Here is a 25,454-nt window from a genome sequence, read left to right as displayed (position 1 = left end):
CAGCTGAAGTTCCCTTGGAAATTTTCCATGGTCGTACAGGAAATCTTTGGAGTACTTGGTGTTACATGGTCTTGTGCATGGTTGAGTGCAGCTTGTTGTCTGGACAGATGATATCAGATCTTCTTAAAGATTAGCAACTCTTCTAAGACTTTTTGTGGTTTTGGGAGGAGAGGGACCAAGAATATGGACTTACTCATATCTGGAAGGGGAATATGAACCTACGCTTTGGATAGCATGATGCAGCAGCCTACCATGAAGCAAGGGCTGGGGGACATCTGTGGAGTACAATCAGGGAGCATTTGCAGAGGTAATGAATCATGAAGTAAGAGATTAGATTTATTTACCTGGAGATTGTTTTCTTATATTTGCAGAGGTAGAGCTTCCGTCTGGAAACACACATTAATGTTCTAGCTGACCTGTAGTTTTCAGTTGTAGTAAGAAAGTAATGAGCTTTTTGATTTCTCAGGTACCATAAATTGGTTTTTGCCATTGGGATACTGCAGCATTATATACAGTGGGTCTGAAGACTAAGTATTAAATTTGTTCAGTGTCTAAGAGCAATAATACAGCAGATAAGTGGTGCAGGAATGTATATTAATCAGCCACCCCTATTTCAAACATTTTCATCATACTTGCAGTTTGCCCTAGGTAAATCTAGCTTATTCACATGGTTCTCATTAGCATTTCATGTCTTCAAGAATCCACATGTGAAATGATTTCCTTTTTCTCCAGCTGCACCAGAGGAAAAGTTTGCATTCAATTACTGCTAGAGTATTTGCCACTTAAAACTAAAGTGCTCTGTTGTGCTGAGTTGAGTCATCAGTAAAGGGTATGCAACATCCATCTTGTAACCAACTGTAGTCAGACCCTTTAATTAATGGCTTGGGATTCTGCTTTGCCTTTGAAAAGGATAAAATCTAATTGCAGTTCAGATTAGGCTGTCTAATGAACATGACCACAAAGCAATTGATCAAAACTAATAGGGTGAATAGTTATGCCAACATTAAGTAAACCTCTTGTTTGTTTTGCATAAGTAACCTAAGGAAGCATTGCAAACATTATTGATGCATTATTTACTTCGCTGGAATGTTAGCCAAATACTTGCTGTGGTTCAAAGACAGAAACTCTAAGCCATATTTTCCTAGTACCAGTAATACTGCTCATTTGTCTTCCATTTAGTACAATATTACAAAGATGCTGTTCTGAGAGCTTTTTGACATGGCAAATCTAATTTTAATTCAGCTATTAACCTTGTTGCAGGGCTATTCTACAGGTTTAACTTCACACATGAAAACAAAACAAAAAAATAATTTTCTCCTATGGAGTGTTTTCTTTTTGTTACTGAAATCAAGCCTTGTCTCCTAATTAGGCAAGTTGGAGATCAAAAGATAAACTTTCTATTTTTCAGTATGTTCATGGTGTACTTGTAGGCAAGAATTAGGTCAGAGTATGAAATACATGCTCTAAATGAATGGTAAATATTTCAAATTTATACACTATAGAATTTAGTTTAAAGTTCTTTCTTCTCAGTCTTTACTTAGAAAAAACTTCTATCACCTGAGCAAGGGTTTCAAGGTAAAGCCCTGTACAAAAAACATGTAAGATTAACTCTTATAGTGCAATTACTCAGATATAAGACTCTCATAGTTACATACATTCAGATTTACAAACAAAAGTCCAAGCTCCTCTTACATTTTTCTGACATGAGGCAAATTTCTTTAACATTAGACAAAAATTTCAGCATTATTCATGCAATATAATATATATCATATTGTATGTAATATTGTATAGGAAGGTCAGTTTAAGATAATAATAAAAATCCTTGAAACTAGAACAATTTCTTGAAATGTTATGCTAAACATGTGGCACTTTCTTTAAGGGTAAGGAAAAGTTATTTAAAGAAACAAAAGAAGATATAAGAAAGTTTATTAGACTAAATATAAATGCCATGAATTGGAATAATTTCCACAGAATCCCAGAATGGTGGGAAGGTACCTCTGAGATCTTCTAGCCCAACCTCCCGCTCATAGCAGGGTCAACTACAAGTTGCTCAGGGCCATGCCCAGTCAGATTTTGAATAACTCCAGGGATGGAGATGCCACAATCTCTCTGGGCAGCCTGTGCCAGTGTTTGACTGCCTACAGAATAAAAAAGCCTTTTTTCTTATGTTTAAGCAGAATTTCTTGTACTTCCATTTGTGCCCATTGCCCCTTGTCCTGTCACCGAGTGCTGCTGAGAGGACTGTGGCTCAGTCGTCTTAACCTCTTTACTCCTTCCCTTCAGGTATTTGTACACTTTGATAGCATCTCCCCAGATCCTTCTCTTTGCAAGGCTGAATGGTCCCAGCTGTCTCAGCCTCTCCTCATGTATCAGATGCTCCAAGCTCTTCAACACTCCTGTGGCCCTTTTCTGGACTCTGTGGTGTGTCCATGTTTGTCTTGTACTGGGGAGCTCAGGGCTGGACACCACACTGCAGAGGCATCTCACCAGGGCTGAGTAGAGAGGGAGGATCACCTCCCTTGACCTGCTCACAATGCTTTTCCTGACACAGCCTTGGAGCCTGTGGGCAAGTTTTGCCTAATGTTCAATATATGCAAAGGAAATGTTAGCATCTAATCTAGCTACCCAAAGACATCTTTGTAATCAATGAGAGAAATAGGAACATCTATTGGAAGTAGAATGAATTAAATCCTAGAATTCTGTATTTCTTTCTATTGATAGTAGAGGGAATGTAAATTACTAACTCGTATTGGAAGCCTACCACTAAATAAGAGACACTCGACCCCTAAAGTACAACTTGGAATTTATGAAGTAAAATCCAAGAAGGGGGTCTGTCCTGCCTAAACATGTGGCACCTATTTCCATCTATCTGTATTTGGGAGTTAAAAAAAAAATCCTGATGTCAAAATTTACTAAGGATTACTTTTGTTTGGAAACATGATCAAAGAAGAAGAAAGTACTCATCTTTTATAGAAGAACCTGTTCACCAGAGCATTCACCCAGATGGTGGAAGAAAGGTCCTACTCCCTGGAGAAGTTCAAACCTCTAGCCCTACTAGCCAGAAAAATATTTGAATGACTACCATATAACCTGGTTGGAGCAGAATATTTTCCAATGCGGTAAAGCCAAATGACAGTAGAGCAAAGAGATGGAAAAATTCAGTCAGCTAAAGATCCTGATTTTCTAGCTTTTGCATAGGCATGAATAAAGTTTGTAAAAAAAATAAAAATATAGTGGCATCTTGGTATATAACAACACTTGCATAGGGAATCAGATCTCTCAAACATGACTGCCATTTGCCAACTGGTGGTGACAGGAGTCTTTGCTGCAGGAGTCCTTGCAGCAGTGTCTTTGTGTGGGTTGAGATTCCCAGAGCTGCTGCTCTGCTCAGTTCTAATCTGGTTGGCTCATAGTCCTACGTGACCACTCCAGCACATGATTATCTTAAGTAGATACAAAACAACTCTTAAATAAACTTTTTTTTTTAAAAGAAAAAAAAAAAAGTAGTATGTGACCATTTCTGTAGCTGCAAGAACAATTTCTACTATTTCCAAGTGTCTTATCTATGTACATGTATCTGTTCTACTGCAGAAACAGCCTGGCCATTTCTAGGACACTCCAGCCAGGATGCTAATCAACACATTTGAGCATACAAATTGTTGCCTGGGGAGAATCTCCAGCACTGCCTGAAATTCCCATCTGGAGAGTTCCTGGTGCAATCAAACATTTTGCTGTGGAGGAGCTACATTGAGCACCCATTTCAAACCAGTCCACTGTCTCAAACCAGCCTGTTACCTTACTGAGACAAATGACTGGCTGTGGGGTTCCTGACTACCCAGGGAACGAATGGCTGAAGCATGCACAGAGGCACAGCCCTGATTACCCAGCTAGGCCACCGTTATAACTACTTTTCATACTTCTAACTCACTTATAACTAATGTTCCACGGTTCTTAACACATTGATTACCAATGAAAGGACTGTCCCATGACTTGTCCATGCTAAATGCATGAGCCATCCTTAGAGCAAGGGCCATGGCCCAGAATTTCTTTTCTCAAGAGCATATCATTCTGGTTTCCTCCCTGGGGCATGCGTTTTCTGAAGCACAGTGATTCATCCTAGTAGGAGCGACAGGGCAGTTCCCATTGTGCTTGCTTCACAGCTTGCTTTCAGGGCAGTCTTTTGCAATGTAGTATATCTAGTTTGAGCATTACTGGATACCACAGAATTAAGATGTAAGACAAATAACTTTACTAGTCAGATGGCTTTAAGGGAAAATTTTTTCTTTAATTCTACAACTTTCCACAAACAGCTTTCCATCTGAATGTCTCCTTCATCCATTTAGGCAGAAACGTGTTGCTCTGAAATGCAGAAATTTCTGCAGGAATGCCAAAAACAGATAAACATCATTAAAAGCTCCACAGCTTACAACTACAGTTCCAACAATGAGAGAAATCAATATATTTCTCAAAAATATTCCTATGGCAAATAAAGGCAGGCTTTCTTCTCGTTCTGTGGCCAGACCAATGTAGAAATATTATTTTTTAATTATGCAAAAACTGCAATGAAATTGCAAAGGAAGCCAGTAAAACAAACATAGAAATAACATTTTGTTGATGTTAATTTCAAGGCTGTTCACTTTCATAAATAACTATTTCAAAATATGAAGACAAATTGATTCATTAATGAGAGAGGAAAAATATTGCAAAAACATGAGACACTATGCTGTTATGACGAGGAGATAAGAGGAGTGATGAGAAGTAATATAGATTTTTTTTCATATACAACTGAAATACAGGCTTTTTTAAGATCCCTGTAAAAAGCAACCCATGCAAAGTGAATCAGAAAACACATTTTCCTTTCACACTAAATAATGCTAATTTCTAAAATATAACAGAATAAAAGCAATGAATCTTCATAGTAAGAATAGAATTGTATAATAGCTTAGTTAAATAACAAAATTAATATATGAGCAATAAAATCAACATATGCTGTACCTCTGCACTCATGTTAGCTAACTACTTGGTTGTTGTTACCTATCTTGCAACAAAATAGAAATAGTTTCACCATTTTCTCATCAGTCCTCAACTGATGTGCAGTATCAATAGCAATAACAAGCAACTTACCTAACAGTTCACACAAAATTAAAGTCCTCTTTTGTGTAAATATGAAATCCACACCCAGCCTCAATCAGGCTGGGCTTTCACATGGCCCGGTAGGGTCACAAGCCATCCACTGTCTTTTCAGCATCGTGTCTGATCATAAACTTGGGGAGGGATGGAATCATAGAATCATTTAGGTTGGAAAAGTCCTTTGAGATCATTGAGCCCAACCGTTCACCCAGCACTGCCAAGTCCACCACTAAACTGTATCCCTAAGTGCCACATCTACGCATCTTTTAAACATGTCCAGGATGGTGACTCAGCCACTTCCCTGAGCAGCCTGTTCCAATCCCTGACCACCCTTTCAGTGAAGAAATGTTTCCTAACACCCAATCTAAACCTCTCCTGGCACAACTGGAGGCCATTTCCTCTTGTCCTGTTGCTTGTTATCTGGGAGAAGAGACCGACATGTCCTCACCACAACCTCCTTCCAGGCAGCTGTAGAGAGCAGTAAGGTCCCCCCTGAGTCTTCTCCTCTCCAGGCTAAACACCCCCAGTTCCCTCAGCCGCTCCTCATAAGCCTTGTGCTCCAGACCCTTCACCAGCTTCGTTGCCCTTCTCTGGACACGCTCCAGCACCTCAACGTCCCTCTTGGTGTGAGGGGCCCAAAGCTGAACACAGTGTTCGAGGTGCGGCCTCACCAGTGCCCAGTACAGGGGGACAGTCACTCCCCCGGCCCTGCTGGCCACAAACAGCGCTGGTTAGGTCATCTCTTTCCCCACCAGAGGCTCTATTTTCACACTTTTGCAAATACCTCTGACTACAGGAGCTGTCTCCATTCTGACACAAATACCCTGTTTATTGAGTTTAACATTTTTGTCACTACAAGAACATGCCTCAGTGATCTCGGATGAGAATCAAGACTACTACCTTTAAGTACCCGCATCTGAAATTCAACTTGCTTTCAGACTCGCTTGCAGGAATGAGATGTTCTAGCATTCACGAATGGCCCAAGAGACAGATAACATATTAAATGAATAATTTTGAACTCAGTAGGTGGTATGTTTTATTTCAAATGTGTCTTAAGCCTAAAATATTAAGCTTCCCACAATTAAAAAAATGATTCACATATTCCAAGTAACATCCTAAACTTTACTTTCAAGAAAATTCCAAATATTTTTCAAGCTTTAATTATGCTTTAATATATTATTATAAAGTAGTCTCCAAATACATAGAAGTAATTTCCAAGTAATTTCACCATCCAGTAAAATGCAAATTGCATGGCATGACAGAGTTGCACAAGTGTCTAGGACTGGGGGACTCAGAAGATAAAATCAGCATAGAATGCATCACTTAGGGACAAGAATCTCCCAAGTTGGAAGACTGTTCGTGTTGAGGTGGAGTTATCTGACAGATAGCTTTTCCCTCCCCAATTCCCAGCATCAAGAGACATAATAAAAGAACTCTTATAACTTTGTAACAGAGATGGGTCTGGCACTCTGCTAGCTAGTGAGGTGTCCCCAGGACACTACAAGAGCATAAGTCTCCGACTAATAATTTACTGCTGTGACATCTATGCACCTGGGAACGCATGGCTAAGTTTTCATAATTGTGAAATACATTCTTGTTTTGTATATGGATCAGTGTGCTCAACACAGCAACAATTCAGACTTTCAATGCTCATGATTCACTGTTGCCTGCTATTTATTCCATCCCTATCTCATGCTCATAATTGTTGTAGATATTAAAAAATACATTGTTGTATCTTTCAGTGAATGATCAATGTCAAATAATTTTGCTGAAAAAATGTGATATTGCTTATATGAGGCTCCCAGATACTTGAAGGTGGGGTATGAAGAATAAGATTAGGATCTAACAGAGATTTGATCGCTGTCATCTCAACAACAAGATGTTGACAGCTAGAATAAATAACTTCTCAGGAGCAACTTGTTAAACTGGGTTAAAAGAGGATCTGTAATGAGTGGCCCACTCTAATACCTCCTGCCAATCAGATTATATTTTATTACTCAGCTGAACTATACGGCATGATTCAGTTTGTGCTAAACTGAAGGGGGTCACAAGATACAAACACTCATATTTCCTGAAAGCATTTTGGCAGAAAATGTCGATAAGAACAAGAGGATGCTGGTGTCAAGAGAAAAGAAAAAAGGCTTCAGGAGAGTTATTTAAGGCTAGCAGAGTGGTCATCTAAGGCCAGGTGGCCACACATTGCCATCTAAAGATGTCCTCTTTGGCACACATCAGGAAAACCTCTGAAAGTATTATATATATATCACTTCATACCGACATGAAATTTCCTTGAGCGTAAGTTACAGGGCACCATCAGCCACCTCAAGCAAGTAAACGTCCTTCCGGAAAAATGCATGAATGGAAAAACTTCAACTACTCAATTCAAACCCACCCAAATGACCAACAAGAATCAAATAGTCTTGGTCAGAAAAGGGTTGTGGAGCCAGAACAGGAATGGTAATTTCACAGCAGTACTAGTGCTAGTCCTGGAGAAATTATACTGTATCTTGTAGTTTAGAACATTACACCTACTTTTATAAACTGACAGAGCATATAGCTAAAAGGAGCTACTAGCTCTTAACTAATCTTTTAATATGCAGCACCGTCTGTTTGTAAAGATATATTTATATATTGTAGTCAGTGTACTTTAGGGTTCTTACTTGTAGCTGGATGCAAAGACATTCTGCAAGTGTTTTCTCCAGCTTTCAAATTGCTGTGTCATTCCTCTCTGTGTTCTCTTTCAAATCAATTTATAAGTATGTGGATATCAGGACTGAATGCAGATTTTCCTGATTATTCTGCTCATATTACTCATATTAGGTCCAACATCAAAATCAACACTCTTCTCTTAGCCAATGTCCCCTCTGTAAGAGAAGATATTTGCCCTTTCTGACTCAGCCTCTCTGACTTTGGACCCCCAAAAAGGCCCCCAAGTTAAGGCTGAAGGAGAAGGTACCTTCCTCTTCCACAACAGCCTGGTGCTCAGACACTCCCACTGGAAGCAGAAGATTAACTTTTGGTCAACGTGGTAGGTTCAAATTCATATTTTCAGGGTTTTTTTAGAAACTGCTCTTCTGATTGTAGTCTAATTTGAAATTTTGGTCCCCTGAAGCTGTGCTGTTGCATTGCAACAACAACAACAAAGAAGACTGGGAGGTGCAGAAGAGTGCTTGGACAGCACAGCCTGTCTCAGCATGGCAAGTTACAGCCTTACCAGGAAGTCTTATGTTCCCATCTCTCCTTCAACAGTTGTCTGTTCCACACACATGGCTGTGTATACTTTTTTATTAATTAAAATGCCTGGCTATCCTGTCTCATTGCTGTTTACCATTCCACTGGCATTTGTATCAACACCGGTGTTTTTAGCAGTGATTTTTTGTGTAATCATGGATGAAATCATTAAGCAGTAAGTAAGCAATGATCCGTGAGGAAGTTCTTGGAGAAACAAAGCCCAGTCACCACTGTTAATAATCCATGCACAAGCATTTTAGGAGATCAATCCTTGAAACTATTTAATATGTGCTTTACTACTAGAGTGGTATTTTAACCTTTTACATGTGAACGGTACTCCCCACCCCCCCAGTGTTTTTGGCTATGTGAGCCCATCTGAAATACCTGCCTGCTGAAACAGCACAAGAAAACTCAAAATCTCAGAATAAGTCTGTATATTTTGATGAGGATCCCACTAGTATTGTTTGGAGCTAGTGGTGACTGTGTTGCTGAGGCAGATTAAAGAACACAGCACTTGACCTCATTTTTGCAGCTACCATAAAGGCAAATCTTTACCAAACTTGTTAGTTACTGAGTTGCATGCCCTTATCAGCTGGTTCCTTTCAGTTGCATTTTATATCTTTCTTCCCCTCATCTTAACCCATTCATGTCAGAGATGATGTCTAATGCTCTCAGCAAAGCGCATCATGTGTTTGAAGCAAAATTGCAAAATAAATGAAAAATACTTCTTGTGCTATCTTTCTTGCTGTTTTGCTAGGAGTTAAAGAAAAGGGAGGTGAGATGAGAGACAAGGAAACAATGTCTCCAGTGCCTTTTGTTTCTCACAGATCACAAAATGAGAGGATGGGTTAGGGAATGGATGAAAGATTTAAATGTTGAGAGGCAAATACAAAAAGGATTTTCTCTATCAACCTGCGTGCAATGCCTTTGAAATCCTTTGTTTTACTTTAGCTTGGAAAAACAGCTGATTTGTAGTTGAGCTTATCCCATATTAACAGGCATGCTGGCATTGACTTGAGGAAGAAAGACTGAGAATCCTCTTCTGTCTCAGGCAAGTTATTAAGATTCACAGTCAATCTTTGCAGGAAAGGAAAACAACTGTGAACAGCAGAGCTGACTTTGCCGAAGGACTCTGGGCTGTGGTGGTGCCCTGGGGGCAGCACGTTCGGGGCAGACGTGCTTGTCTGTCACCAGTCAGCATCCTGAGGGACTCCTGAGGAGCAAATTCAGGACCAAGGGATGGAAAGAAAAAAAACCTATTTATATAGGAAGGCCATGCCAGAATAAAGCAATCAGACCTCACTCTTCAGCACCAGGGTTCTCTACAGAGCTGCCTAAGCGTATTTTCTGTGATGCCCCGCAGCTTTCCAGTGCTCCCAGTGCACTAGGGCTCAGATGGCAGCAGCTGCTCATAAGCATGTGAAACCAATAGGAAAGGACAAGTAACTTCCAAGGACTTCACACTGAATTTCTAAAGGTTTGCATCCTGCTTTGACCTTCCCCATGAAAAGTCAAAGGGATAACCCTTTTCTGAGAACGTTTTAGTCAAGTGCTCCTTGCAGAACTGAGGGGTATTATAGACTTGTGATTAGCCTGGGCAAAGCCAGAGTAGTTTAAACTTTAGTGAACTTACACAGGTAATCTAGACTTTATAATTAGTCTGGGTTTTGTAAAAAGTTTTCTTTAAATTTAGAGTTAAATCCTCTAACTCATTCCCGTGAATAGACAAACTCCTGCTACCTTTTCTGGAACTAAAATTTTATCCTTCATTGCGTTCTTATTATATTTCAATAAAGAATTAAATTATCAGGCATTTATTGACAAATCAAATCTTTCTGCCTAGCACTGAGACACTTGTGTACATGAAACTCAACTGTATGCATTACTTACCCCCTTGTATTAAAAGAAGTCCCCCTTCCTGTGACCATAGATGTGCTTTTTCTCTAGCCCTTGTCCTATAAGCTAGGGCAATTTCCACGTTCATTTTACAGAAATTCAGCTGAGGAAAGTTGGCCAAGGTCAAAGAGAAGGTATGCAATAGAGGAATTGCATGAAATCCTTCCAGACCCAGGTTACCACTCAGGTTGTCCTTCCTTTCCATCATCATATAAATCTAAACTGGGAGACACAGCTGCTCCCTAACCCACGTATCCACATGCACCCTCTACCCGTACCCAGGCAGTACCTTTAGTAGGGAACTCATACAAGCAGGAAAGGAAGGAGTCACATAGAGCTCTAGGAGCCTCTCCACTCTGGATATCAGAGGGTGGGATCTGCAGGCCACAATATGGAGCACACTTGCACAGCTGTGGAGACTTAGCACTGCCTCTTAAAGATGTCAGGCTGTTACAAATTTGCTAATTTGCAAGTCACTATTATGTGCTGCATTTGAAGTGAGTATATTAAGCATCAAAAGTGCAAACTCCATGACTATGCAGTAGCCTAAAGGAAAGAAATGATGACCATCTAAATTTTTCTTCATAATTTTATGGGGAAAAGCCTTGGGCTGTTTATGAGAACCCTCAGAATTATTTTGGCATTGTATTGTTTTCATCTTGTTTGGTATTAGAAATGAAAATGCTTGATTAATCCACAAAGTGAATGCTGATCCACATACAGATAGATGAGAAGGATTGGAAGTGTCCTCCTTAATTACAAAAGTCCTTGCTGCTCAGTCAGCTATATCATGTAATTGTTTTCATAAAACTATCTCATTTCATCTTAAAATGTCTTAGAGGTTGGTTGCATTTCTTTCCTGCTGTTTCTGCAGGAAGGCAATTCAAGAGCATAATTTTCTGATGGCAGCTGACCCCACTAGTGTCCAGCCTGAGCTTATCCCCAGCTCAATATTGTTCATAGACTGATAATGCCTGTTAACTTAAACAGCTCTTTTTTTTCCTGATTTCTTCTTTCCATGTTGTACCCATAGAGAGTGATCACATTCCATCTCAACCTAGATGTTGCAGGATGCAGCAAATCAAATGCTTCAGGTCTCGGGCTTTTAATCCCTAGCTGTCTCCTTAGTAGTCTTTCTCCGTATCTGTCTCATGTTCCGTCATTGCTCCTGCACAGAAGTCACCAACAGCCACTGTAGTGTTCCAGATCATGTCTTACCAGTGCCTGGATGGATGTTGATGTCTCCCTGATTCTCCTGAATATGTTTTAAGCCAGTTAGCCCTTTTCCCCACAGGTCCATCGCCACAGACAGTTCTATAGTATTTGTGATCATCTGCAATACCCACACCTTCCTCTTCCTCAATGATTTCCAAATCTGTTACTTTCCACATTTTTCAAAACTTAACCTCTAGGGGAAAAAAAAATTGTTTTAGCTTATAAGTGCATGATTTTGCCATGTATATGATTAATTTCATGGCAGTTCTTAAACTCTAGTCTTCAAGGTCATCATGACCCTCCCTGCATTGACAATTCTTTTTACTTTCACGTCATCAGAAAATGTCATCAACATACTCCTCTTTTTCATATCAGGGTCATTAAGAAAATATTAAGCAAGATCCATGCTGCAGGTGATCCTAAAGGTCCCTCAAGTATCATACTTCTTCCTTCAAGATTAACTTTTGCCGTCTCCTATTTGCTTCATTTCCTATGTTCCTTAAAGTCCTGCTGTTACCAGCACCATTCTATACAGTTGCTTCTGTGGTGCTTTACTGAAGATCAGATGGATTAGACTGCCTGCAAGTCATTTGTATGGAAAAATAAGTTGTTGAGGGAAGACGATGGGTTATTCTCATGGGATCTGGTTTTAGGGTATCAGAAAAAAATTGGCAATCTTATGGTGACTTTTATCCTATCTTCTTTCTACAAGAGTGAAAGCAGCCGTGTTCTGGATGATGCCTTTGTATAGCCAAGAGCTCTTCCACCACTTCCCACTTTCCAGCAACTGCACCACCTGTGTAACACCAGCCAGTGCTTCTGGGAGGAAGGACACAGGATCCCTTAATTTCTCTCTCCTGGCCTGATAAATCCTCATCTGTTTACCTCTGAGTCCTTGATAACACCATTCTCACACTTTGTTCTTGAAAACTCCAGACATCCAGTACTCTGGGATGATTATGAACTGTAGCATCATTGCTGGGATTACTTTTCTTCTGTCCTCCCTTTCCTAAAAACAGATACCATATTTGCTGGTCTCCAGTCCTCTGATATAATCCCTGGTTTTATGAGCTGGTCAAAAGTCTTTTTCTACAATTTATTTTCTCAAAATGTTGGAAAGGCTTTTGGTATATCTTAATGAAAACTGATGACTTGCATTCATCAGTCTTTAGGCCATACCAAATCTGTCTTTAATTGTTCTCTCCCACTCGTAATGCATTGCAGCCAACTCCTTTTATTTTTTTTTATTATATAAATCCTTTAGTCTTTTGGTGGTTTTTTTTTTCCCCCCAGTTTCTTTGGCAGTTCTAACTCAGTTTCATGTTCCAGAGAGTCTTGTTCTATTTCAATACTTTCTAACACCTCAGTTTTACTTACTGATCACTTTTTTCTTCCTTTGCTTATAGTCTTCTTGTTTAGCCCTAGTATTTCCCTCCAGGTCTGCCGTTAGGTCTGCAGCCATTCTTTCCAAGTTTTTTACCTCTAGGCTGGTATACACGTTTTGGACATTTCTTTCTCTGAGATGCAGAGAAATCTGACCCTCCTCTTACATACGAGTTCTGTTGTTTTTCAGTTATTTTGACATCTTTAGTTCCCACAGTTAAAATTATCCCTTTTGAAATGGAGAACCTTAAATACAGACCTTTTTCATTGTTGATACTATTAAACTGAGATGCTAGACATAAGATATCCCACTAAATGATGTTTGTTTGGGAGGTAATATTAATTGGCTGTAAACTTGCCATGGGAGAGAAAAAGTAAGGCTAATGCAGCACCGTGACTCACCTCTGTACCTGTCCATCCCTGGATTCCACTGTCCCTCTGACATAATAAGAGGCAGCAAACTGGTTGAGCAATGGGGGATGTTTTTGTAGCAGATATTACGCGTTTATTCATGCTTTTCTTCTTAGCTTGCCCTGTAGGAGCAAAGGTAAATCAGGGTACCAATTTTTAAGGAAATGAAGCATTTAGAGGATGAGCAACTTGATACAGGGAAGGAATTCAGTCTACCCTGATTTTAGACATAACTCAGATCTCCCGAGGCAAAAGTCCTGATTGAACTAGCCTCACCACCCTGGCTTGCACTTCAAATAAATACATCCCTGAGAAGAACAAGTTCAAGCCAATGTTAGACATGAATCACAAGCTGAGTGTCAAGGATGATCAAGCTCTAGAAAATGTGATGTATGAGGCAAGAGCAAATGAACAAGAGTTGTCTAACCCAGACAATGAGGGAATAAATGATAACAGTCTCAACACAACTGCAGTGAGTAAGGGAGAAATCTATACAGGAGTAAATTGGAAAAGAAATAATGGGATTTAATTGCTGCAAGAAAGTTTTATCCCATGCTAAAATATATATCTCATATGTGTGTACCTAAAAATAGATAAGAATGGATTGGCAGGGAAATCTGCAACACCTCCATTATTGGAGTTCCCTCAGAACACATTAAACAGATTAAACTATCTTTTCTCACGAAGGGCATGGTTATCACTGATTTTTCCTTAGGGATGATGAACAGACCACATGAGCCTTAGGGAGCTTTCCAGCCCCATGACCCTGCAGCAAAGACTGAGAGGACTAGGAAAGGTCTGGCCTTTTTTCCATTTGCTCTTCCATCCTTTCTCTACCTACAGACTGTTCACCAAGGAAGTATGTAAGTCACTGAAATAAATTCAACTTTAACAAAACCAGCAGTCTGGGTCTTGAACTTGGCATATCCTGCTTTGATGAGAAAACATAGTTTGGTGAAGGCCAAAACAAAGTTGTAGGAGCAACTTCTTTTTGTACATAGTGGCATAAATAGTTCTTTTTTGCTATGTATGATACCAGCTGGAGCTCATTTTATTTCCTAAAAACTATAGGATTTATTATCTTAATCTTGGTAGATTACCATTTTTATAGTGCTACTTGCTCCCCACTTCCCCACCCCCCCACCCCTTCCCCCCTGTGTAATTCAGATGAAGGACAGGATTTTTTCTGATAAATTTCCTATCACTGCCTCTATTCTTCCTCTCTCAATTCATTTTCTGGGTAATTTTAGCTGGCCTTTCTAAAATGGCCTTCATTACTATTAATCTATGTCTTCTACAATATCTAATTACATACAGCTATCATACACATGAGTTTGTGTGAAAGCCTTTTATATTTAAACTCTATAACCCGACTCTATAATTAGAGCCAGCAGATCGTTTTTATCTGTCTGCCATTAGTTTTACCGTTACCAGTTCACCAACTTGCAGCAGTCAGCTGCTCCATCTCTGGGCTGCAGGCTGTGGCAGGATGGGGCCAGTGAGGTCCTGCCTGCATCACCCCACTCCCACAGGCTGCTCTTCTTGTCCTTAGGACAGACAAGGAAATTGCAGCTTGGCCTCCCCAGAGCAAAACAAGGGGCAAAACCAAGGAGGACCAGAACAGGTGATTTTTTTTCATAGGTCTCCCCATGCTGTGGTATATTTGTGTCCTACTCCCATTCAGAGCCTTTTAACTGTAATTAAAAAAAAATATAATTGCCGTTTCTATGTTTACACTTAGGGATTTAATTAAATAATAGTTTTGCAATGGTAAAATGTTTTAATCCAAGGGCATTTTCTATAAAAGAATGAAAAATTGCTTTTTGTGGGAAATGTTCACCATTCTTTCTCTCTCTTTCAAAAGTAAACATTCCAGTCTACTTTAAATGTTTGTTTTCCAACAGTGAACAAGTTGAAAAAATCAGTCATGGATGCACTGGTAAACTGGGAAGTGCCCAAAAATTGATTGAGGATAATCCAGGATAGAGGAACAAGAATGAAAAGAAACTTAGAAAATTTAAATTTGTTGTAAATGAGGCATCCTTTTGATACACAGAACACAACTTTTAGGGTAGGGAAACATTAAGAGTCTTGCAATACACAAAATGGATGCTAAAAGGGATAAATAAATCATTTGTTTAGCATGGGGAAGGATAAGATGACATTGGCTTAATTTGCAGCAAGGATTTACGTTTGACTTTAGGAAAAACTTGCTAGTTACAATAATAGAAAATTACTGTTAAGGGCTACTCAGAGAGACAGCAGAATTCCCAATGAAAATTTTAAGAACACATTTCCAGAATGTCCTCCTCAGTATGTTTAGTTCTGCTTCTTTGTGGAAAGATAATCTGACCTAATGTCGTGTCAGTTTGAACTATCTTCTCTGTATAATTTCAAGGAGAGCAAAAAGAACCTGAGAAAATCTTTCTCAAATTTTAGTTTCAGGTCAAATTGAATTATTTTTTTTTTCTCATTAAAAGTAAAAATCTTGGAGAATTTTTGTGAAAAACAGATTGTCTTATTTTTTTCAGAAGTTTTAATGGTGATTCTCTTTCAAAATCTCTAGTCCTTTGATTTATTTCCAAGAGAATTAAAAAAAAAAAAAAACACTCTTAAAATTTCAGCATGAGAGCCTTTTTACCCAGGCTGTAAATGGAGGTGAACTTCTCTTTCTGGGTTTTACTGCCATGTGAGCCTGGGAATGCACCATACATTTTGACCGATCAGCGTGACAAAGTGCTTTTCTCTTAGTCCTAAGACTTATACTGCAGGAAGAAAGTCTCTAGCAAATTGGATGGAGACAGCAGCATCTCTTCCAACTTGGCACCACCTCAGCCAATTCAGAAGAAACGGTAAAATCCATCAGCATAAGGAAAAAGGCAATTAGTTGGCCACCTAAAACGAATAGAAAGCTACCTCCTTCACAGCTGGAGGCACACACCACCATTATTTTGGAGATTATGTTGGGTACCATAGGGGGAGAGGTGACAAAAATCAAACAAAAATAGATTGATCTGTGATTTCTTCTGCTCTCTGCAGAATAATTCCCTGGAATTGTAAGCAGCCACCCCAGAGTACAGGTTTTCAGATGCTGCGTGTGTTGCAGCTTGGCACTCGGTGAGTGTATTCTTCCTCCCAGTGCCTGCTGACAGGTCTGGCCCTGCTACCATCTGGCTTGCGATGTAATAAGACCAAATGAAATGGAGCTTGAAGAAATTAACATTCTTTCCTTAATCTATTAATAACTGAAAAGTGTTGATTTTGGTGACAGCTAGATACTTTATTGTGAAGCAGACTGGTTAATTAGAAGCATCGTAATGAAGGTTATATTGGATATGTGTATCCCTTCAGAAACACACATATTTTTAATAAGGAGAGTCTGTTTTTTTGCACAGACTTAAACAGTCATGGAAAATGCTATGTGAGAAAAAGTCAACAAAATGAAAAAAAAGACAATTTTCTTCAACTCTCCTTTACTGCTTTTTTGCTGTGCAAAAAGTCTGTCTATTTTGAATATGGCTACCACTAAAAGCCATCAGCATACAAAAGCAGGCATCACACACATGCAGATCTCTGCACCTTTGCCTCATTTTCAGAGTCCTGAGCGTGATCTTCCCAGCCAGAATAAGCATGCAGACAGCCACCTTACTTAACAAGGAAAACCATTCCCATTTACCTGACTTAACTCTGGCCACGAGCACCTCATGGGTTCATTTGTGTGCTTCTGCCACTGACAGATGAAAGACCTAGCTGACCTGCAAGTGTTTCTTAATCGTATTTAAAGCAGGTTCACATGGATTTGAAGCAGTTCAGATTAAGTCTATAGGACCTTTGGATAAATTGGAAGAAATAGAGGTTTTTCTTGATTTAATTAAATATGTTTTAAGCCAATCTAAAGCCACACTGGTGCAATTTTGAATTTAGCCATCACCTTCTGGTATCTTGTTATTCTAGGAGTAGCTCATTCGCATGTCAAGGCTTTCAGATTGAGGAGCTGGCTGTTAAAAATACCTTCCATTTTCCTGGCACAGTTATTAACTAGTACAAGTCAATGCTTGTAAAACTGGTGGTTGTTATTTTAAATATCGGCCTTTAAGTAAATGTCTTCTCATTACCACTTTCCAAATGAATAAGGTAACACGAGTGCAGGCACAACTGAGCAGTTCCAGCATCTCCGGTGGACCCCTGGCATTGCCGTCTTTGACATTTTCCTGCGTGCTCCATCTCCGAACACTGTGCTGTGGTGTCAGCTGCCGGGGTTAACTTATTAACCGTGCAAAATGGCAGTTTTTTGCTTTTGATCCTTGAGCTCATGCTCCTGCAGTAGCTAAAATGCCTTGTTAAAATTTGTTGTTGTTCACCACAAGAGATGCACAGGCATTCAGGCCACTCCTCATTTCTCCTCCATCTCTGCACTGTAATGCTTCACCCCCTCTGATTCCACACCTGTACAGGCTTTGCTCTGATCTCTGCTCCCATTGAAGCTCCCACACACCTGCAATCATTTGCTTTCTCTCCACCTCTCACTTCTTCCACTTCTCACTCCAGCCCTTCCCCAGATTCTCACTTCTCCATCCTGCAAATATTGTCAAAAAAGCCAGGGGATGTTTTGGGGACCTTAGCAGCCCCTGCCAAGCCCCATGGGGCACCAAGTCTCCTAGTGGGTCTGCAGCCCCTGTCCCACCCTCATCATGCTCATCCCCAGTGCTTGGTTTCTCACTGTTCATCTCTGACACAAAATGGGTTCAGCAGTACTAATCAGAGGAATATGTTTGCACAGCACCCAATGCCCACTCGGACCAGGTTCAAGCATCCCCAGTGGCTCTGCACCAGGTGGGCCAGTGGGTCCCAAAGAGGCAGCATGGGCCCAGGTCTGTTGAAGGCTGCTTCTTCCCAGTGGTCCCTTCACCCTTGTACTGGCACAGGCTGCATTGCCCCTGGAAGGGCCCGGGTGGCCCCTGGCCCCTGCCATGCACTGCTGCTGGTACTGGTGTACTGCAGCAGCATCTTCCTGCTCAGCAGAAGCTTAGTGCTGGCTTTGTTAAACAGCAGTCTGTATTTAAGTAGGGGAAGTTTAGATTTTGATTGCTAAATTTGATCAGAGAATAGCTTTGGGATTTTTGTGATATTTATCACACAATCATCTATTTCTTTTCCCAAACAGCTGTTTGCATCAATATGTTCAGATTTAGTATCAATAGATTCAGATTTAGTATCCCTAAATACTATTTGATTTAGGAGGGTAACAAAGTGCTCTTCAGATTTGCAACTGCAGGTCTGCTGGCTTGTGCAAAATAAGCTGTAGTTTTCCTTGGGGTTCTTCTTCCACTCCCACAGGGACACTGGCAGCTGAGTTGTATGGCCTCATGGCACAAGGGGTGATGTTAGGGGTCTCTTTCCCTGGGGAACAGACAACAAAGTATACTTGTGTTACAGTAACGATATCAACAGGTAGGAAAATGCAACAGCGGTATCACTAGAATGACAGAAAAATATGTATTTCTCTTTCCCATCCTCTGAGTGTTTGCCTTTTATCCTCCACATCTCCAGCTTCAGGGAGAAAATGTGGGCCCAGTGCTATCAACTGGAAACATCTGCAGTTAAGGTCCTTTTTAAGTTTTTAGATGCCTAAATGAAAGTATTGGCCTGATTTCCAGGAGGGCTCAAAACCACTTAATTTTATCTTTGTACTCCTGGAAATTAGGTATCTCATTTAGATGTCTAAAAATGGATTTACTTTTTTAATAATAATTTTTGTTTAAATACATCCTCCCAGGAATATCTCTCTTAGATATTAGATATACTACCATTGCAATATCTAAATAATAGCAACAGCATCAAAACCCAGAGTGTTTTACTCCAAGTGGAGAAGGTGTTTAAGGATGTACTACTGAGTACACTACCTGGAAGAGAAAAGCATGTTTCAAGAGAGCATATGTGGAAGTGGACAGCTGAACTTTTTGGCATGAGAAAACTAGAGACAAAAGACCTGAAGTTTTTCATATATTTTATTACTGTCAAAGAGACATTACAGCTCCATCAATGACCTCTGAGTAAGGATACTTTTTGTCCATAGGTGGATCTTAAATTCTGTATTTGAAGAGAACACTTTATTTTTGAAAAGAAGAGAGTGAGAACCTGAGGACATGGAACCAGAGAACCTAGCAAGTGCTGATGAAAAGAAAAACAGGAAAAAGCAACCAGTTTACAACTCTACCCTGGCTTTCTTTCTGTACTATGGTCTCCAGGAGATGTAGTGTTGCCAGAAAAGTTCTGTGGGAGGAATCATCCATTTCCAACCTTCCTTTTTTTCCCTTAGAGCTATAGTTAAAATACTATAAAACTGCCATTTGTTTTGGAGAGTTTTGCCTGATACTGCTTCTAAGCTGTGACTTACACCACCGGTATCTTGGTAGAACGTGTTCCTTGTGATTTAGAGTAGGGTTAAAACTAAGCAAAGCCCACTGTAGGATCTCAGAGCGTAGTTCCAGAGTTCTTACTCTCAGCTTTGCCAAAACCGTGTAATTTGTGTAATGTCATGCATATAATACCTAATCCTGCAAGTGATACTCAAGGAAATAGTACCACTGACAACAGGCATCTAAGTTTAGCACCAGATTTGAAGACTGGCACACAGTCAATAATGTAGTCCAAAACTGCTGTCCAGCACTCCTAAAATAATAGCCACAGCTGAAGACTGTTGCACACCCACCAGACGTTCTACAATAACATGCCGGGGAGGTGTTCCTGCAGTAATCTTGATAGTCAGTGAAAAAGCAGAAAGAAAAAAAAAAAAGGCAGCTTCCAGATATAAAATATTTTGAGACTCCATTCAAGCTATTATAGCTGTGCTAAAACTGGCCTTGAAAATTTTAGACATGCTACTCATGGGCATGAAAAAACATTGTATCACATACTAAGTTGAGTATTGTTGATGCATTCACAAATAGCCCTGAAAAATTAGATAATTTAATGGGAAAAAAAAATAGCGAACACTTAAAGAATTACATGCAGTGCCATCTGTTGGCTCTTTTGTTCTGATTCCATTGAATCTTTGCACATACATTGAAGGTTACTGTTACTGAGTTGCATAAACCCAGCGTGAGTAAACAGAAATGATTTATTTTGTGAATTTCCAAGTTCAGAACTTGTGAACTGCAGCATTTAGCCTTGTCACTGATTGAGCTGTTTTAGAAAGCTTTTCATTAATCTTACTTCATTGTGTAAGTTATTAATTTTAAAGGATTTGTTGCTATGTGTTTTCATAGTTCAATAAAAAATGAACAAGTTGAAGTGGAAAAGGATATGGAGCAGAAGGCCTGTGCCTTTAGGGACTGACACTGGTTATTAGACACATATCTTAAGGAATCCGAAATTCCTCCTGGCAGGTGTATCATAAACAGGGAGCTGCAACTTATGCTCTGATGGTGCTGAGCTGCTTGGCTATTATAATTAAACCTACATTAAAAAAAAACCCTCCTGCTGTTCTCCTCTCCTTCTGGAAAGGCTAACAGTTTTCTTCAAACAATTATGACAGTATTTCTAGCACCTCTGCATCAGTTTTCAGGATATAAAAGTCATGTGCTTCTTTACATGGCCAGACTGCCAATCTAGCAGAAACAGAACAGGGAGCAGCATTCACCATTAGATATGGGGATTGATGGGAAGAGCAAGGCAATGGCAGGAGCGATCTCTGCTTCTAGTTCTGTTTCTAAGGTAGAGTGAAATAGCTACATGACTCTTTTGGTAAAGGGGGAAAAAATCCAAACAAGAAAACCGTGGAAGTACTTCAAGGCCATCACTTTCCTGGGTTGATCAAAGACCCATGTGTCATTGCTATGCCATATATTTAACTCACAACACGGGGGATAGGAAAGTCAAAGGTGAAGCTTCCCCAGGAAGTGTGGCTGCTTTGGTCTCTTCCCCCAGATGATCCCAGTCTCCAGTTTCAGGCTCTCTCTCAGGCTGGTTTCTGCCTTGAGTTCAGTCTCCCACATGCTGCTGACTCTGGATCTTTTCACAGTCTTGTTCATACCTTGTCAGTAAATTGCACCCTTTCCCACTCAGTCCCATTTTTGTTCCTTCACCTCTTCTCTTCCTCTCAGTTTTCAGCTACCTGCAGACTCCCAGTTTACTCACACATGCCAGAGTATGCATATTATTATTGAAATTGTCAGGGCATTTAGAAACTGAATTTTAATAAACCTCTACTGATCCTATGCCAAGTAAATTTTTGAACTGCATTTTGGGCAAAGGTTTGACACATACAAATGGAGCTTTCTGGCTCCCCCATGTTCCTGCTTGGGGCATTAGAAATTTTCAGCCCCTGAAATGCATTAACTTCTGTGAGGGGGCCAGCTTTTCTACAAACAGTTTTTGGCTGAATTCTCCAAAACCATATTTATTCTCCAAACAGTCATAGACAGAGCACTTATGAGTGCTTACAGCTTTGAAAAGTTATAAGCAACCAAGAAGAGGGGCTAAAATGGGAATCGATACCAAATCCTAGCTACAGCCAATGCTGGGATCCTGTCTGTAATAGCACATGCCTGAGTAGTATCTATACAGCATCCTGTCCACCTACTGCTTCAAGAGGTATTCAGCCCATGTCAGAAAATACTAGCACTTCCAATCCTTCTCCAGCCAAGCCTTCCAACTGTAAATTCCCAAAGTGCACATAAATATTTATAGTTAGCATTCATAGTGCTAATTGAAATATTAGTAGGACATACCAGCTGCTTCATCTATCAAAATACTGACATTCATTATCATTGGTTGGCAGAAATTTCAGGATTATTTTTTTTATATATAAATTTGGTGACAATGAAAGCATACTAGTGGAGTTGAGAGTGTAGGGAAATGGAGAACTAAACATGAACTCTAACTCTATGCTTTACCCCTGCCTTTCTAAGAGCTTTAACTTCAGAGCCAAAGCCTGGGCTTGGTTCCCTGGAAAGGAAAGGACTAGCATCATAATTTGACTTTTTCCAAATTCTCTTTCTCAGCTGTGCACAACTAGATATTTGAAAAAGTTTACGCTACCCGTATGGCTAGGTGTGCAGTTATATTAGCCAGAACAATGAGAGAAATGGAAAAAGAAAATCTTGGGCAGCCTTGAAAGATGTTGCTTTAAGGAAGCTTAACTCAGTCCCTTCAGGGTGAAGATATGTTTTATTCTATACATTGCCAATTTGAAGTTACACACCATTTTCTTAATTGCATGTTCAAATAATTAAGAAGCACTGCTGCTAGTGTTGACATCACAAAGAAAATTAATGTAGGATCTCACTGCTTTTGGAAAGATTTGGAATGTTACTACATGTATAACATTACATGTATTAATAAGAAAATAATGGCTATTTTAGACATTTTATACAATATAGGGACAGCAGGTGCAATTTCATTATTTTATTTATGCAGCCTGATAACAAGTATAATCTTCCTTCTTTGAAAGACTGGCTATATAATTGTTATCAATCTTGTAGTGGCAATCTTGCATACCTAAGAGGACCCATTACAATTTAGACGTCCCTGTCGTAGGCATTGTACAAACAGAAGGAAAAGATGGATCCACGGAAAACATAAATGACAACCTTAGTCTAAGACAAAAGACAGTAGGTGGCAGGGTAAAGAAAAAATATCATTTTCCTTATAGTGTATATTAGAAGCTGAATTGGCCATTGCCATGGCTACCATGCTGTGATTTCAAGGTTGATCTTCTCTTAGCAGTTTGTTAACTTTTCATTTTATCAGTCCAGACATTTATGCTATGTACTCATCATAGTAGTGCCCAAGAGAGTTGAAGGCTCATCACAGCCTCAGTAGCCAGCCTTTGGATACACACATGGAGGAGCACTAGACAATCAAAAAGCAGAGATTTCATTCTCAACATCCTATTAGTATAACTTCAATGGTGATGGACTCTCACTCAAGAGTGACATTAGAAGGAGTATAAGATACTTGTGGCTCAGCATCCCTCAGAAACAGGTGGAAGATTGCCAGTTAATCCTCCTTTATTGGTTAACTAGAAAAGTTCCGTAAAGCTTGGAAAATAAACTAGTTATTTGGTGTCTTTGACAGTAGCCGTATGTCCCTCGTATCAGAACAAGGCACACACTGGACACAGTGACTCTGATCCTGAGTGTACTGTTTTGCTGCATTAGACCTTTGTACTTTGTTTTTGGTGTTACTTCAAATAAAATAACACAAGCGAGAAAGCAGAGGAGTCCCAAAACTCCCGTGACACTGGAGTGAACTCTGTTAGTGGTGGGACTCCATGCATCTGCACAGGTGGGCTCTGTCACACACCAGCTTAGTGCTAGAACTGCCTGGAAAGTTTCAGCCACTCAATTTTGTCTGAAAACTCTCATCAAAGACAGCACTTAGAGGGAAAGCATATAGTTTCACTGAGGAAGGTCTTTCAGGTTTGAGATAGAATTTTTAACTGGAAAGAAAGCTTTTCTCCCCAGAATTGGTCATTCAAGGCATAGAAACCATGGTTCTCTTCCCTGCTCTACCTGAAGTACACAGAGGATTTCAGCCTGCATTTCTGTGTTGTTTAGCACCCTAAATACTAGTCATTGTTTATTTCAGGCTGGGTCAGTTTATTGTTCTTCAGTGTTTACAGTGCTTTATGTTTCATCCTGCTATGACAGGGTGTCTTTTTTTTTTTTTTTTTTTCTTTTTTTTCAGCCAGAACATCAGTCTGCTACTACGACTTACTGAGGCCATCAAAACTCTACCATCAGATTTTGTCCTCACAGCACATCTGTAGGAGTTAGGAAAAAACCTCTGTTTTTTTAAGGTGATGGTGAAACACAGCATTGGTAGTAATGTCTGTCCAAGGCCACTAAGGAAGTCTGGAACTAAAGTAGTATTTCCTGCTTCCCCTAACCATGAGGCCATTGTAAGCCACAAAACTTGCATAGGGATGTATAAAGATCTATAGCAACTCCAGATTTTGAAGGAGCTAAATACCTCAGTAGCCCTGGCCTGAGTGCTTGAACTGGACAACCTGTTGCTGAACATAAACAGCTTGCATGCATTTGAAATGGAGGCTTGAAATCTCCAATTGCAAAGACTTCTGCAAGTAGTTCCTGAAATTATGAAGGCAATATGGTCGCTCATTCTGAAAATACAGGAGCTTTGGTTGTCTTATTATTTTATTCCCTCTCATCTTTTCTAGTTACCCTTAAGTAAATTAAAACTAGTGATTTGAAGATCAGAGACAAAATTCAATAATCTTTTCATTGAAGTTTGAAACATCTGTATAGGCTTTTCCACTTTCACTTAAGCTGGTTTCATTTTTAATAAAATCTGGTCTGGAGAGTGAGGTTAGTAGACACTTTGTTAGCAAAACAGCAGCTTAACAGCTGGGGAAGGCAGATCATCAGCTGCCTTGTTGCTATAGAGTCTTTCTCTGGCTGTTTTGATATTCAAGTATCATGCCTTCATATTATGCCTTTTAGGAATATTTCTAAGACAAGCTTGCATCATAGTGGATTAAATCAACTCCTGCCAGTTTTTTCTCACTATATGTAACAGCATATTATTAATTAACTATAAGGCATGAGAGCTCTGACAGCTTCTGAAATAGAAGAGAGCAAGTTCCTTAGGGCTAAAGGCTAGGGATTTCATTCTGCAAAGAAATTCATGACAACGTAGTGCTGCGGTTTTGTACTTTTTGTTTCATTTTGCAGTAACAGACTCTGCATCTCAATTCTGTAATCCAGTTCATGTTAACTGGACCAAATAACTGTATGGACATAGGACACTGCTTAACTTTAAATGCAGCATATAGCTGAGATGTACATACAAAACGGAAACAAAATGTAAGGCACAGAACAAGGAAATAACTTACGGAAAACTAAGACTAGGAACAGTCTTGAGGTATGATCTGCTCCCTTCCTTCTCCCCCACGGCAGGATCAGCTCTGCCTTTGCTGTTCACAGCAGCTGGGCTCAGAGCTCCCCAGCCCCATCGGTGCCCTGGCCTGCTTCCGCTGCTTCCTGCTGCCTCGCTGGGTCACGGCCATTATGAAATTTAACCTACTGTCTCACTTCTGGGTTTTGTGCTAGGAATTAAACTCATTGCTTTTGGCAATAATCTACCCCTGTGTGATACTTCACCTGCCGCAGGAGGAAATACTCAGAAATGAAAGATTTTAGGTGTATAACTTAACAGTCCAG

The 25,454-nt window shown here is 39.8% G+C and overlaps 1 protein-coding gene and 1 long non-coding RNA gene across 8 annotated transcripts in view; one reads left to right on the top strand and one right to left on the bottom strand.

Moving 5' to 3' along the window:
• Positions 1 to 25,454, top strand: part of PTER (phosphotriesterase related) — a 174,023-nt gene that overhangs the window by 52,239 nt on the left and 96,330 nt on the right. The window lies entirely within an intron of this gene.
• On the bottom strand, positions 3,493 to 19,334 carry LOC308063435. Its single transcript, XR_013927957.1, has 2 exons — positions 12,389 to 19,334; positions 3,493 to 12,357 (listed from the first exon to the last, which is right to left on the bottom strand). It is a non-coding gene; the product is annotated as an uncharacterized lncRNA (long non-coding RNA).

The sequence above is a fragment of the Falco punctatus genome (genome assembly GCF_963210335.1).
Source record: "Falco punctatus genome assembly, chromosome: 4".
Classification (NCBI taxonomy): Eukaryota; Metazoa; Chordata; class Aves; order Falconiformes; family Falconidae; genus Falco; species Falco punctatus.
Note: the sequence above shows the minus strand (reverse complement) of the source record. Positions and strands in the feature narration are given on the sequence as shown.